The sequence below is a fragment of the Notolepis coatsorum genome, assembly GCF_963971535.1.
Source record: "Notolepis coatsorum genome assembly, chromosome: 13".
NCBI classification, from domain to species: Eukaryota; Metazoa; Chordata; class Actinopteri; order Aulopiformes; family Paralepididae; genus Notolepis; species Notolepis coatsorum.
In genome coordinates, this window is record NC_140177.1 from 76,309,064 (window position 1) to 76,323,342 (window position 14,279).

Below are 14,279 nucleotides of genomic sequence, written 5' to 3' on the forward strand. Positions count from 1 at the left end.
GAGGCTACCAGTAGGCTACCATGGTTAAAAATAAAATCTAAGAATTCATCAGCGCAATGGCATGTGGGATGAAGGACTTCTTAAATATGTTTTCATAGAAAAGAAAAACTGAAATCTTACTGCTGGAAGGAAATCAATTTGTATCCGACTGTCAGCACATTGGTAACTAAAACATGTCCACATCCGTGCAGCTCCTGAACTGTACTACTGGCCCCTAAGCCTGATATTTTCATAGCTGTGCAGCAAAAGCGTGATGCAGAGAAACCTCCTTGTTATTCCTTCGTCTGAAGTCAGATTTTCCTGCCTGTCTGTAGCCAAGATGGGAATCTTTTTGTAGGCGTTCAGCTTAATCCACATTTTGCACATTTGACAATTTTAAGTCGGCTACAAAGCCGTATTTATTAGCCTCAAATATTTTTGATGAGCTTCAAAATCTGAAAAACAATACTGTGTGAGTTTATCTTGACCCTTGTATGGTGTTCAGGTCTGTGGGACCTGGTTTCAATGTTTACTAACACAGAAATGATACAATGATTTACTTTGTAACCTGAGACTCGTTGGCCTTGGCTCATTTTATGTGAATAACATATATAAAATAACACAATTTAATTGAGTGAAAACTGTACACCCCCCCCCCTACACATTATATTACATACATGGGGTTTGTATGGAAATTGTGTAAAAGTGTGTGAAATTCTAGGTGAAAACAAGTAAACATAGTAGAGATTTTATAATAAAGGTTCACTGTGTACGTCTCCACCTTGTTTAATTTATATTTCTCAAGATCAACATGATTTATTCCAATCATGTCTTGATTATAATGGATTCTTTTTTTTATTATAACATTTTATCACAATAAAACCCCAATAGCACTTGTATTGATAAATGTAATCTAGCAGAGGTAAATGGGAAATTAACCATATAATGCTGTCTAGATTGCTTGTAATTGAGATCAAGATAACATAATGTTAAGTATTGTTACATAAATTGTTATGCCTTTATTGTTTTACAATTCTAATAATGTTGTGGGTCCACCAGGCCCACGGACATTGGGTGAGAAACAAGAACGCACATTTTAACCCATGGCCCTATTTAAACATTGTCATGGTATTGATTAGTACAGACCAGAAGGGTCGAAACGTCGTATCTGCTATTTGGTCTCATTGGGTGAGAAACAAAAACGCAAACACCACACAAGGGAGGACAGGTTAACCTTTTTTTTTTTTTTTTTTTTTTTTTAACCCAGGCCCTATTTAAACATTGTCATGGTATTGATTAGTACAGGCCATCATTCCACTGATTGCTTTAGCCTGTGCTGCATACTATCACCAGGCTCCAATCCACTCCAATGGGGTACAGTATAATCAGATGTGCATATGTTCTACTGAGGAAATGGTTGCAAACCTTACATAATATCAAAATGTATAAGTTTCATAGGCCAGTTGCCATGTCTAACTGGACAACTTGGATAGCGCAATGCATATGAAACACATTCATGTTCAATACTATAATATAATAATATTGATATATAATAATAACAATGATAACAACAATAATAATATATATTTATATAATAGAATTAATATTAATAGTTTGCAACCATTTTCTCAGTAAAACATTAAGATACGTCTGATTAGACTGTTAGCTTCTTATTTTTGGAAAAGGACATGTAATGGTTTTTGAAGGTTCAAATTATAGACTGTAGGAAATGTTAAGACACTTGCCCTGTTGGATTGTAATAATAATAATAATAATAATACATTTCATTTATATAGCACACTTTAAACTCAAACGAGGTGCTTCAAATGATTGTAGGCTAAATAGAGCCTGGTGAGAGGATGGACTAGTGTTGTTTGTCAATACTAAAAAGATCAGTGAAATTATGGCCTGTACTAGAAAACACCATGATAGAAATTTTTTAAACAAGCAAAAAAGTTAACCCTTTCATTTTCCTTTTTGGAATAGCAAAGAGTCGTACACCATATTAGGCCTATATGTCCCAAAGGTCGAGGTCATTCAAGGTAACGCCTTCCAGAGCTTCTAGTCTAGTGCTAAAAACTTTATTGACAAGCAAGTAACCCCCCCCCCCCCCCCCCCCCACACACACACACTCATTGTGCATGTATCCATAGTAGGGCCCTATAGTGTAAACTAAAGAGACGTGTGTACATTTCAACATGTTTTTTTGTGTGTCTTATCTCATGGACTTTTGGGAAAACATGATCTTTCGGTAATTGAAGGCGTGGCCAGGTTCTTGACGCGTCAGACCAATGACAGGATGGTAAAGTTTTTTTTCTTTTTTTTTCTGGCCAAGGTTGTTGCGGTAAAAGATAGTGAGCATAAGAAACCTCGTGTTGAAGTAGTTCGTTTCTAAGACGCGAGGGACTGGACTGTAGCCCATTGACGAGAAGGTGAGGATTTTATTCGTCAGAAGTTTATAAATGGACCATCTTGAAATGTCTATGGTGGCACTGGCAGTGAACTGAGCACGACTCACTGGCACGCAGCTCTTTATGATTCGAACCCTAATTTCGTTGAAAGCATACGGGACAATATGAAATACATAGTCATTACATGTATTTTTATTTGAGACAAGAGACAGTGATCGTTCATGTAACGTTATACATATCAATATTCAGCCTCTGCTGCAGCGTTTTACCAAACTAGTTGCTGACTGTTCGCTGTCATATCTCGCTGAGAGACAGTAATTGTATCTAGCTAGAATTTTTTTGTAAAATGCAATGGAGATTCTCTCACACATTAAATATCGTTATCAACACTGATATCCTGCGCTGTTGGAAGAGGACGAGTAAGTAACCCGACGACATGTGTGAAATTGAGCCTGTCAGAGTTGGAATATAGCCTGTTTGTCAAGCGATCAACAGAATCGTTTGGACTTCCGCTCAGATTTACCACACAACACATTGAATACGTAATTGCATTTAGATGTATATCCTTTGTAGTGATATTGTAGTGCAGTGCTGAATAATTGTACTCTGTATGTCGCTTGCTCCCACACCACTCAGAAGGCAATTAAACGGGACAATTTAAAATCTGTTAAAATATTAATTGAGTCGTTGCAGCAGTTTCCCATGCAATACGTATGAATCTCAATCTACTCAGTTTGAGGTGCAACAACGCAATAATTTATTTTCACAGAGCGTTGAAACGGCCCCGTTTCACTGGTTTGAATGGGAGCAGCACGCATGCGCATCGGCACGATTACTGCTTTCAATTGTTTAGTAAAAAAAACGAATTTCTAACGCTTTTATTTTGAAACAAAATCGCGAAACCGGAAGTAATCACGTGGGACACTGTTGCTGTTGCTGGACGGGTTGCAATGGAGTTAGTAGCACATCTAGGCATGTTTCTGGTCGCCACAGAGACGGGATTCGGATTGTCATATTGCAAAATGCGCCATAATCACGACGAGAGCTGGTTGTCACGTTCAGCCAGTTCTCTTCTCCCGTTTTTTTGTTTTCTTTTACTATTATAACGTTATGGCCTATATATCCCATGTCATTGACCTTGACACTTGACTTGCAGTAGGCTGCTTTAAAGATAAGCTATCTTGTGAGGTATAATGGCTTATAACCTACCTATTATAGTCTAGACTTTTTTTGACCATGTTGATTGGGATACTTTGAAGGACACAGCCCTTGTATTGAGACAATCTTATTGATTTGGATACTGACTGTAATGTTAGTTCATAATAACCATTAACTGCCCACATATTTGGCAACAATGGCTGTAACATAATGTTGCCTAGCTGATTGGATCTGGCTACAGATGAGTGTCCTTCAAATTCCCCAGTAGTGTCTTCAGTTTGACTTTCATGTAGGCCTATCTTATAACCTCACCAATTGCACTCTCAAAGAACACCTACGGGAGACTGCAATTCGAAACTGGCCCCTGTAAATGTCCTAACCCAACCCCCTCCAATGTACAGTAAATGACCAATTATGGTTTTGTCAATATTCCAATGTACAGTTTTGCTTGTACAGTGCACCCCCCCCCCCCACCCCTCCTACCCAACCACCTCCAATGTACAGCCGCACCCCACCTACCCAACCTCCTCCAATGTACAGTTTCTACGTCAAATGTATATACTCTCTTTTCTAGACTCTTTTTGTATCACAAACAGTACTGTATTTGCAAATCTGGTATGTCATAAATGTATAGATGTAGCAGTACTGTCTATCTGTATGTCATGTATGTCATATTATGATGAATTGAAAATGGGGGACCCTGATGTAAACAAGACGAAAGTCTTTCTCTGGTCTGTATTGAGCTGTACTGGACTGTACCCATTCTGCAATCTGTTAATAAAGTTTTCAATCAATCAATCAATCAATCAATGCTCTCAAGACATTTGCATATTTGGATGACTCGGAGAGGTGAAACAATTCTATGTTATATTTTCACAACTGAGTAAACAAATTATCCTCAGATGAAAATTGGGTCCCTGGAATGTAGAAAGCTACCTGAAAATGACTGTTGCTGTTTATAAAAGAAATACATGTAGAAAAACGTACCATGATTTTTGATGATAAGTGATCAACATGTTAAAATAATAGCTCTACATTCTGTCAGCCATCACTGATATAGAGTGTTCGGTCAGTAACATGGGTCTCCCAGTCCCTCCACTCAACAGGAAACGGAAAATACATTTTCTGGTATCTCGTTCTGACTTTATCCAATCAGGAGAGACAACTCCATACTGAAAAAATTGTTTGACAAAAATAAGATATAAAAATGTTTTAGACAAATATGTGCTTGAAACAAGTAAAATAACCTGCCAGTGCCATAAGCAAATTTAGCTTTCTTGAAATAAGAATAGCTGGATAAAGTGGTGAACGGTGGTGAAAATGGGGGACCCTGATGTAAACAATTCTGCAATCTGTTAATACAATTTTCAATCAATCAATCAAAATGGGATACCCCAAATTACTGTTTTTCTGCAGAGCGGAGTGATGGGTGTCAGATGTAGAGCTATTTAACACTTACAGCAGCTAAGGCTTTATCAGAGACGCAGCAAAATCTTCCTGTCACTTCCTGCTAAAGAACAGGCCTATTTGTATTTGAAATTCCTAGCTTTAGGTAGCCCATAGCCTAGGCTGGTAGCTAGAATTCTAATACTGGGGTGGTATCAGAGAATTGGATGCAAATTAGAGACTTTACAAGTGCGTGGGAAAATGAGTAGATTCTAAATGATTTATGTTGTGGTTGACTAGACTATGTGACTGCACCTGTCAAAGACACGGACACACCAGTGGCCTCCACCTACTGCAGGGGGAGGGGGGCACACATCTTCTCAGTGATTGTGACTTGGGGGAGGTCTGAGGAACCATTGTAGTAGGATATAGTCTTGCCTAGTCTATAGTGGAATCTTGCTGACTCAGTGGTCTCTACTGAAAGTTGAAAAGAGCTATTTTTGTTCTGCATTTCCAATAGGATCATCATCATTTGTCATTGTTGGTTGATTTAATGAATGAAGCAGTTAGAAGGAAGAATCCCGCACTCTGCCAACTGATGAGAAAATAAATCGGAATTGTGGACTCAATAATAATTGTATCGGGCGGCTAAGTGGCGCAGTGGGCAAGGCGCTCGCCACTAACGGGAGATGCTGGGTTCGAGCCCAGCTCTCGGCGTTGCTACCGGCTTGGCTGGTGGTCGTTCATACTAACGCAATTGGCAGTGTCAGGGGTGGGAAAGCCGGTGGGTGGGGATTGGACGTTGTGGATGGGGACTCCTACAGGTCGGTTGGTGCGCCTGTACAGCAGAATCAGGAAGTATCGGGGGCAGCGTGAGCCTCCCACGCGTTACTCCTCGCCACTGAGAGATTGCGCTGTTCAGGTGAAAAGATGCGACAGCTGCCTCCTCGTGTACCGGAGGGGACGACACGTGATGCAAGGCTTGGTCCGACTCCTCACTGCAGCCGATCAGTGGGAGGCATAGTCTAGCAACGTTCGAGACAGGGGAGGGGAGAATTGAAGGGAGAATTGGCGAGGCGAAATTGGGACGGGAGAAAAATAGAAAAATAAGGAGAAAAAGTGGATACAAAAATAATAATAATTGTATCCATTTAATTTGATAGTAATAAAATCCATGTCAGGCAGGGCTTTATGGGCTTTATTTGCTTTATGGGTAAGTGAGCCAAGGACCACTCGTGTCCTCTTGATAGTGTGCTTGCTTACTATAACTGGCCTAGTTTATAGTTTATTGTATCGTGTGTATGTGATTCATATTAGAGACCAATGACATTTTAGGAATGGGAATACTATCTTTCAAGACGTACTACACTGATATAAGACATTAGCAATAGCAACACCCACTCTTTTCACAACAAAAGCAATGGTTTCTGACTGTAGGATAATTCAGAATGCCAGTTATTCTGTCCTTCCAATGGAAAGAAAGCCTAGGCTGTGACCCATTTCTGGGTGTTGAGAAATCGGGATGTAAAGGATTATTTATTTCTGAGTTTTACGGCACAGTATAATGGTTTTCATGAAATACGCTGACTAGGTAAAATCTAGGGGACAAAGTTAAAGATAGTTATTTTTTGCCTTGAGACATGACTTGTGGAAAAGGTGGGTGTACCTGGAATGCGCTCTGAATGTTTTACACTGTGTGTGTGTGTCAGTGGCGTCGCATGAGGTAAATGACCGAGGATGCCATCATGCCAATTGCAGAGTCAGAATCTTTTTTCACAACCTATGTTTTGATAATGCGCTAAACGTTGCGGTGTCAAAACCACTAATATTACGTTCAGACGGAAAATGCGTGTCAACTGGAATACACCCTTGGAACGCCCCCGAAAGTAGTTTGTCAGTCACAAGGCCGCGAGGTGATGATGACGTTGTCACGTTTAGCTTTTAATGTGATTTGATTGGTCTTGAACTTCTGGCCCAGCCGCCCAGGCTGAGGCAACCAGATCCTAGTGGAATCCCCAGTTCACCAGACTGGTGGGCCGTTAAGACCAACCCCATTGAATTAAGCTTGAATCTTATTGGCTAATTTTTTGGGGAAGCTTGGCTCCATGAATATTCGCGGGGGGGGGGGGGGTTCTGGCACTATTCCACTCCTGGCTGTCTTTCCCATGAACAACCCAACAACCCATGAGTAGCTTTCCCATTGTGACTCTCACATGACTCCTACAAACCCCTGACCCCTCTCTCGCCTTGTACCCCCCCCCTGCTCCCACGAACAACCTCCATCTCCCACTCACCCTCTGTTCCCTCACTCCTATCTCCACCTCTCTGTACCATTTTCTCCTCCCTCTCTCCGACAAAGATTAGGCTAGTTGGCAGGAGTTCTGTTGTCAGAAGCCAGGTGTTGACAACAGACGGACCTACGATTTTGTGACACTTTTATGTTTTTAATGTGTGTGTGTTGTTGATCCTGATAATCCTGAAATGGGCTTCCCTTTAACATGCACTATTGTAATTTCGACGGCTACAGCATAGTAGTCATTTTTTAATGCATGCTGTTTGTATTTTATATATATTATTAGTGATGCACCGATGTGAAAATTGTGGCCGATACCGATAACCGATATTAATATTGCTGTTCTGGCCGATACCGATATTTACCGATGTCGATATCTCTGTATAGAAAACACTTTTTATGATAATCAAATAAAGAGCTATTTTCCAAAACGCATAATTTTTTTTACTTTTGTAACTTATTTTCAGAAATGACTGATATTTTGAAACTATTTAAGGCCAAAACATGTAAAAAGAAGAAAAAAAAAAAAAAAAAGAAAAAAAAAAAAAAAAAAAAAAAAAATGTTTTTTTTTTTTTTTTTTTTTTTTTTTAATATCGGCCCTATCTTGATATCGGACCGATACCGATGTGTAAAAAAAACGGCCATATCGGCCGATATTATATCGGCGGCCGATATATCGTGCATCACTATATATTATTATACCTGCTGGCAGATACACTGTGCAGTGCACTGAAAGAATATAGCCTAGTCTGAGTTCAAACCACTCATCAGTTGGGTTAGTTAAATCTGTTCATGGCTGGTGAGTCGACTAGCGCTTAGGGTCTTCATCAACTGAGTCATACGCTAATTGTTTTTAGATGCAAAGCACCACTATGACCGGCAATGTCACTAACTCACACAATCATTCATTCAGTCAGTCAGTCACTGATTCATGCCGTCACTCACACTTAGCCGCTCTGCCCCCTAGTGGCGTCCCACAAGCATTAGGTTGACATCAATGTCAATCGCACTTCCACACAACATGGACACAGGTTACCCAGACCATAGTATGAGCGCTCCTGGTAGGAAATCTTTTTTTTAGTACTGATATTCTGTGCCGTGTTTACAGGGTAGAATGTTTTCCCATTTGTTCAAAACCAGGATCGATGCGCATATACTAACATTCTGAGCCGTGTTTATACTGTACGTTAGCTAAGTATTTGGAGAGAAAGGGCTCAGCCCCTCGCTCTCCGACGTCATGTGTATTTAGTAGTTGCTACTTAGTTACCTTGTACCTTGTACTTGTACCTTAACTTCGTGATGCAACTGATTTCATTGTGCAAGTACTTAAGCTACTGACATTTTTGAGCCATGTTTATACTGTAGCTATGTTAGCTAAGTAAGAAAAAAAACTGTTTTTTACTATTATGTACTTTGCTACTATGTCTTTACTACTATGTACTATGTTACTATCCCTATACTATTACCTACTATGCTAATTGTCTACTACAGAGTGTAGCACTCAGGTTCGACACTGTTTGACGAACAATATCACTTACCCTTAGCTGGGTGTTCCCATCCTGCTGACTTATTGTTCACAATTTGTAAGTCAGCTAAATGACTAAATGTAAATTTAAAGGAACACGCCAACTTTTTGGTAAATTAGCTTATTTGCCATCGATCTACCCTGGGCCCCGTTCCCCGTACCTGGCTAACTGAGTTAGCCGGATAATTTCCAGTATAGCCTGACTTAAGCCGGACCTTTCTGTTCCCCGACGCTCGATTGTCCAAATCACCATGACAACAGATCAAAAAGTTTGAGCCTGGTCGAGAGCAGGCTTAAGTTCAGTTAGCTGGATGAACCATGGCCACGCCCCCGCAAAGGAATGACAGCTCGCTTCCTGAAATGATTCTCACAGTCTAGGATCTGCATTATACCATTCTGAATTACGTTTTTGTGCTTCATTCTTCCAGAGGGGGCTTTTGAAATGTAAAATAGACCCAAAATGCTGATACTAAATTCACGTTGTCCTAAATAATGCACGTTATATATACCGTGGCGGCGTGGCGCTCGCTAGGTGCGATGTACACATTATGTGGTTATTTTAACAACGCGCAGCATTGCAAATGTGAATCCTGCGGGGATATTTTTAATGATTGAAACCTATCGCTCGTTTGGCTCTGATTCCTTTCATATTCTCCGCTGTGGGAGCGCCTGGATTGTGTTTCATTCAAGCATAAAATTGAAGTGTCTATGCGTGGATTGTGGTTTTTGTGGATTATGAATTACGAGGAATCTGAGGATTGTTGAATTGTATCATCACTCACACGTTATTGTGATATTGTAACTGGGATTAATGCATTTGAGAATAAAGAGATAAAACGTCATTCAAAAGAAGAATATTCTAAACACGGGTCTCTTGTCCATTGATGGTCTTGGATACACAATGGATATATCCCGTCTGGCACAGTGGTCCAACGGCAGTGTTCACTCCTGGCAAGCCGGCGACCCGAGTTCGAGTCCCCGCGTTTCCAATATGATTTTTTTGGAATATAATATTAATGATTATACACAAAAGTAGCCTAGTTTTAAGTTAAAATATTATAAATCTACATGCATTGAGGATGTCATTCTTTATATAGCTCTCAACGTGCACAAAATTGAAGTATTTACATTTCAAAAAGAAAACTAGAAGTAGGATTCGAACGCGGGTCGTCCGTGTGAAAGACAAAATGCTCGACCATCAGACCACTGTGGCAGACAAATGAAACATCAACCATACATCCATCAATGGATAAGAGAGCCGTATCCTTATTCTGAAACTGTTGAACTAATTACTTACGCTAGCAAGATCTCATTTGATTATCCATTCCATGAACCTACTGCCAGCAGGGCACGTTTAAAGAAATATCGGGGGGGCAGGTGGCGCACGGAGATTACGTTCGTCACCAACACTGGGAGACACTAGGATTCGCCTGTTCGAATCCAGCTCCCGGCGTTGCTGTCAGCTTGGCTGTCCTCTCACGCTGATACAATTGGCTGTATCAGGGGGTGGGAAGCTGAAGGGTGGGTCCTGGGCGTTGTGGACAGCGACCCCTACAGTTCGGTCGGGGCGCCTGCTCAGCGAGGGTTGGATCTGAGGAGAGATAGTGTGGCCTCCCACACGCTACACTCTCCCCGGTGAGAACCTGCGCGGCCAGGTTGGCCTGCCCCAGGCTGCACATGCGTCGGAGGAAAGCATGTGACAGTCTCCGGTCTCCCGGACCAACAGTAGGGGAAAGTACGCAACAACCAGGAAGGGTGGGATGGGAGAAAAATCGGGAAAAAGGAGGGGAAGAAAGATAAAAAAAATATATATATATATAATCTGATTGATTGATTGGGGTAATGAGGGACTTAAAATTTGCCTATAGATTATGCATTTAACTTGTCGGCGAGGCTATTGAGCCGTACTGCAATCTGTTAATAAAGTTTTAAATCAATCAATCAATCAATGCCGTTAGAAGATCAGGATCTCTGCTCTCGACACTTGCTGTCTTCTCAGCTGAGGCGGGCGCGCGCACTGATCCTGAGTATCAAGTCTGGTTCGAGTTAACGAGACTGAATCCACCTTCGAGGAACAGGAAAATCCCGGCTTCAAACATCGGGTTAATTGAATCTGGATAATGGGACTCTTGATCGACTTAGTTGAACCAGGTACGGGGAATAGGGCCCTGGAGTTAGACAAGCAGATACATACCCTTTTTCTTCTCTGTGCATGCATTAGGCATAGGGAACAGCCGCACCATTAGCCTAGCTTAGCGTCATTCACTGGAAGTAGGTGTGCCAATGTAGCCTAGTTCCCAACAGTCACAAAATACACAGGTCACAACATGTTTACAGGAATGTTTTGGAGTGTATTGGGGGTGACTGTTGGGAACTAGGCTACACTGGCACACCTACTGAGTTCATACATTTTCTGTTACAGAACTGAGACTACTACTATAGAATAAAGCTCATTTGGGTATAAAAAAGAAGAAAAATTATTCTGTGGGTCTGTCTCCCATTCATTGTCAATGGAGCAGCATAATTATTTATTATTATTATTTTTTAATTTCGAATTAAAATCGAATCTCGGCCCCGAAGCTTCGAATTCCAAAAAATAAATTCGAAGGTCAGCCCTACTAATTTTACAGGCATTGTTCATAGTCCATTACTGACTCAGTTAATTTCTACACACTGTAGTTTGTTACACGCTAAACATCACCCCATTTCCAAAATAATCATAGATCGCGAGATATGACACGTTTTATGCAATAAGCCCAAATCGTTCTGGTTGATTGCCTGAAGCCCCAAATACTCCCAAATCAAAGGTATATATCATGTATAGGGATGGGTACCGAATTCGGTACTTTTGAGGTACCGAACCGAAACACGTCGGTACTACCGAGTATCGAATCAAGTGAGAAACCGAAAAAAAAATCATTATTTGTCTAAAATCATTATTTCTTTTTTTTTACTTTTTTTTTTTCTTTTCATGTCAACGTTCACACGCACAATATATGCTTACCTAGGATTTGACTTGATTCAACAACAAAGCAGTCGGAGCAATGACAAGTCGAAAACTGTCGAAATTGTAGTTATTTGAAGTTTGGATTTTTTTTTACGACTGAGGTAGGTAAATAAAATTTCTTGAAACTAAAGTACTGAAAAAAGGTACCGTTGGGTACCGGTATCGATTCACAGGTACCGGTATCGGTTCAAATGTGAAAGGTACCCATCCCTAATCATGTACATAATATGTGCCTTCAAAAAAAATGCGATCGTTACTAAAAGCTTGGTTTAGATACGACACTGTGATCGTTACAGAAACATGTTTCAGGTTCGGTAAAATAGACATAGAATATACCTTACCTTAGCCAGAAGGTTCTCCAAAAAGAATAATTCCAATGATCCCATCGGCGATCGCGATTACTCGTTTATATGTAATTACTCGTATACAGGAAACTATAGGTTTTGAGGCGAGGAGATCTCCTAGCGATTGCTCTGCAAGAGCTCCTCCCCCTCAGAGTGAGTCAGAAAAGAAAGGGAGCAGGACAGAGACAGTTTAGTTCAGACAATCAGAGTTCAAAAGGTAAGCGATACTGCCACCTGGTGAGATTCGATCGTCATTGCAATTCTAACGTAGGCAGATGAATCAGAGACACCTATGCCTCTTTTCCATTGCATAGTACAGTACCTACTCGACTCTACTCTACTCGCTTTTGGTACCTGGTACTTCGTTCATTTTCCACTGCAGGTAGTACTCCGTTTGTCTCCATGTGAGGAGGCGGGGCCGCTGGCGTACAGCATGAGAGCTCCGTGAGCATAGCTATGTCTGTGAGGGCTTGGTTATCAATCAATAACAACATTAACCAGACTCTCATTGTGTCTATTCTGCTAACGTTAACGTTACCTCTTGTGTCTATTCTGCTAACATTAACGTTACCTCTTGTGTCTATTCTACTAGCGTTAACATTACCTCTCATGTCTATTCTACTAACGTTAACATTAGGTAATAACCTGTTTAAATGGATGATGATTACCTCACGTTGTGTCTATTCTACTAGCATTAACGTTACTAGTACAAACAATCAATAGTGAGCGATATAACAACATTAACCAGACTGCTATATCAACAATGTTTGTGTCCAGCAAGCTAGTCTCCCCATGTGTAATGTTATTAAGCATTAACTTATGTTCGAAATGACAATTGTCTATTAATTAATGACATGATGATTAAAGTATTTCCACTCCATTCCACGATACCAGTGCCACTAAATAAGTAAGCCAACAAAATCAGCGATCTTTGCACACTATGTACGCTAGCCAGCCGCAATGCTAACTATTATAATGGTAAATTCCAATCACATTAGCACGTAAGCTAACAAAATCAGCGACCTTTTTGTGAGACTAAACTCTCCGCTCTTGGTGGTCAATTGTGTTGATGTTGGTTTTGTTTCATCAATAAATGAGGCATGATACACAGTGAATGTATCCTTTTTTGTTTATTGCACTTTGTTCCTGCTGCAAACAAATAATGAATGCTACGAGAATGCTGGACGCTCCAACGTGTGACGCTTCTCTCTTCTGACCAATCAGTGGTCTGCAGTGTTTTAGAGTCGAGTCGACTCGAGTAGGTACTAGTGTTGTCACGATACTGGAATTTCGACTTTGATACGATACCTTGAAAAGTATCGATATTATCGATATTTTCGATACCAAAAAAATAAAAAATAATAATATATATATATATATATATATATATATATATATATATATATATATTTTTTTTTACAAATTTTGCTTTTGTTGCTGGTTGATTCTCCTCAGTTTCTCTCTGGTACTATAAGAGAAGATAAATATAACAATTTTAAAACCATTTGTTTATCTTTAGATCAGACATTTAAAAATAACTAAATTATCTAATCTAAATCAAACCCCTCTTAAAAACAAAAACCTGTTTAACCTAGCCATCTATAAAACATCATGCTAAAACTGAAACAAACTCCCCTAAAGAAAGAAATACATAGCAAACATGACTCAGTTATGCAATAGTGCTGCTGCTTTTTATTTGGTTAAAACAACAACTACAACAATTTTCATGAGAAAGAGAGAGAGAGAGACTTAAAGGGGAACTATTTTACTATTTCTTTCACTATTTGGGCACTTTTACACAATTCCTGTGAGTCTATGGAACACCTCTGTAATATATATTATTTTTTTATTCATTGTTTTGTATTTCTAATCAAGTCCTCAAAAACAGCATTTTTCTACCTCAAGATCTCGAGCCGTTTGAGCTAATGTGGACTGGGGTGCAGGTGCTGGTGCCTGAGGAGCCACATTAACATGCAGCAGTGACTATATGACATCACATATAGGCACATTTTCAAACGACTCAGTTCAGTGAGGGTGAATATTGTGAGAGGAGAATTGGAAGAATGCGCCAATATGAGAATTTTGAGTTCACATAGCTAGGAAACAATGCTAAACACTCAAAAAGGCCATTTATAAGATAGTTCCCCTTTAAACACTTCATGGAAACGGGGTAAC

The 14,279-nt window shown here is 40.1% G+C and overlaps 1 protein-coding gene across 1 annotated transcript in view; it reads left to right on the forward strand.

Annotated features, from left to right (window-relative positions):
• Positions 1-2,329: 2,329 nt before the first annotated feature.
• Positions 2,330-14,279, forward strand: part of LOC311239684 (transferrin receptor protein 1-like) — an 87,073-nt gene continuing 75,123 nt past the window's right edge. The window contains exon 1 of the mRNA XM_084328086.1: positions 2,330-2,411. The gene's annotated coding sequence lies outside the window, so the exon portion shown is untranslated. The remainder of the gene's footprint in view (positions 2,412-14,279) is intronic.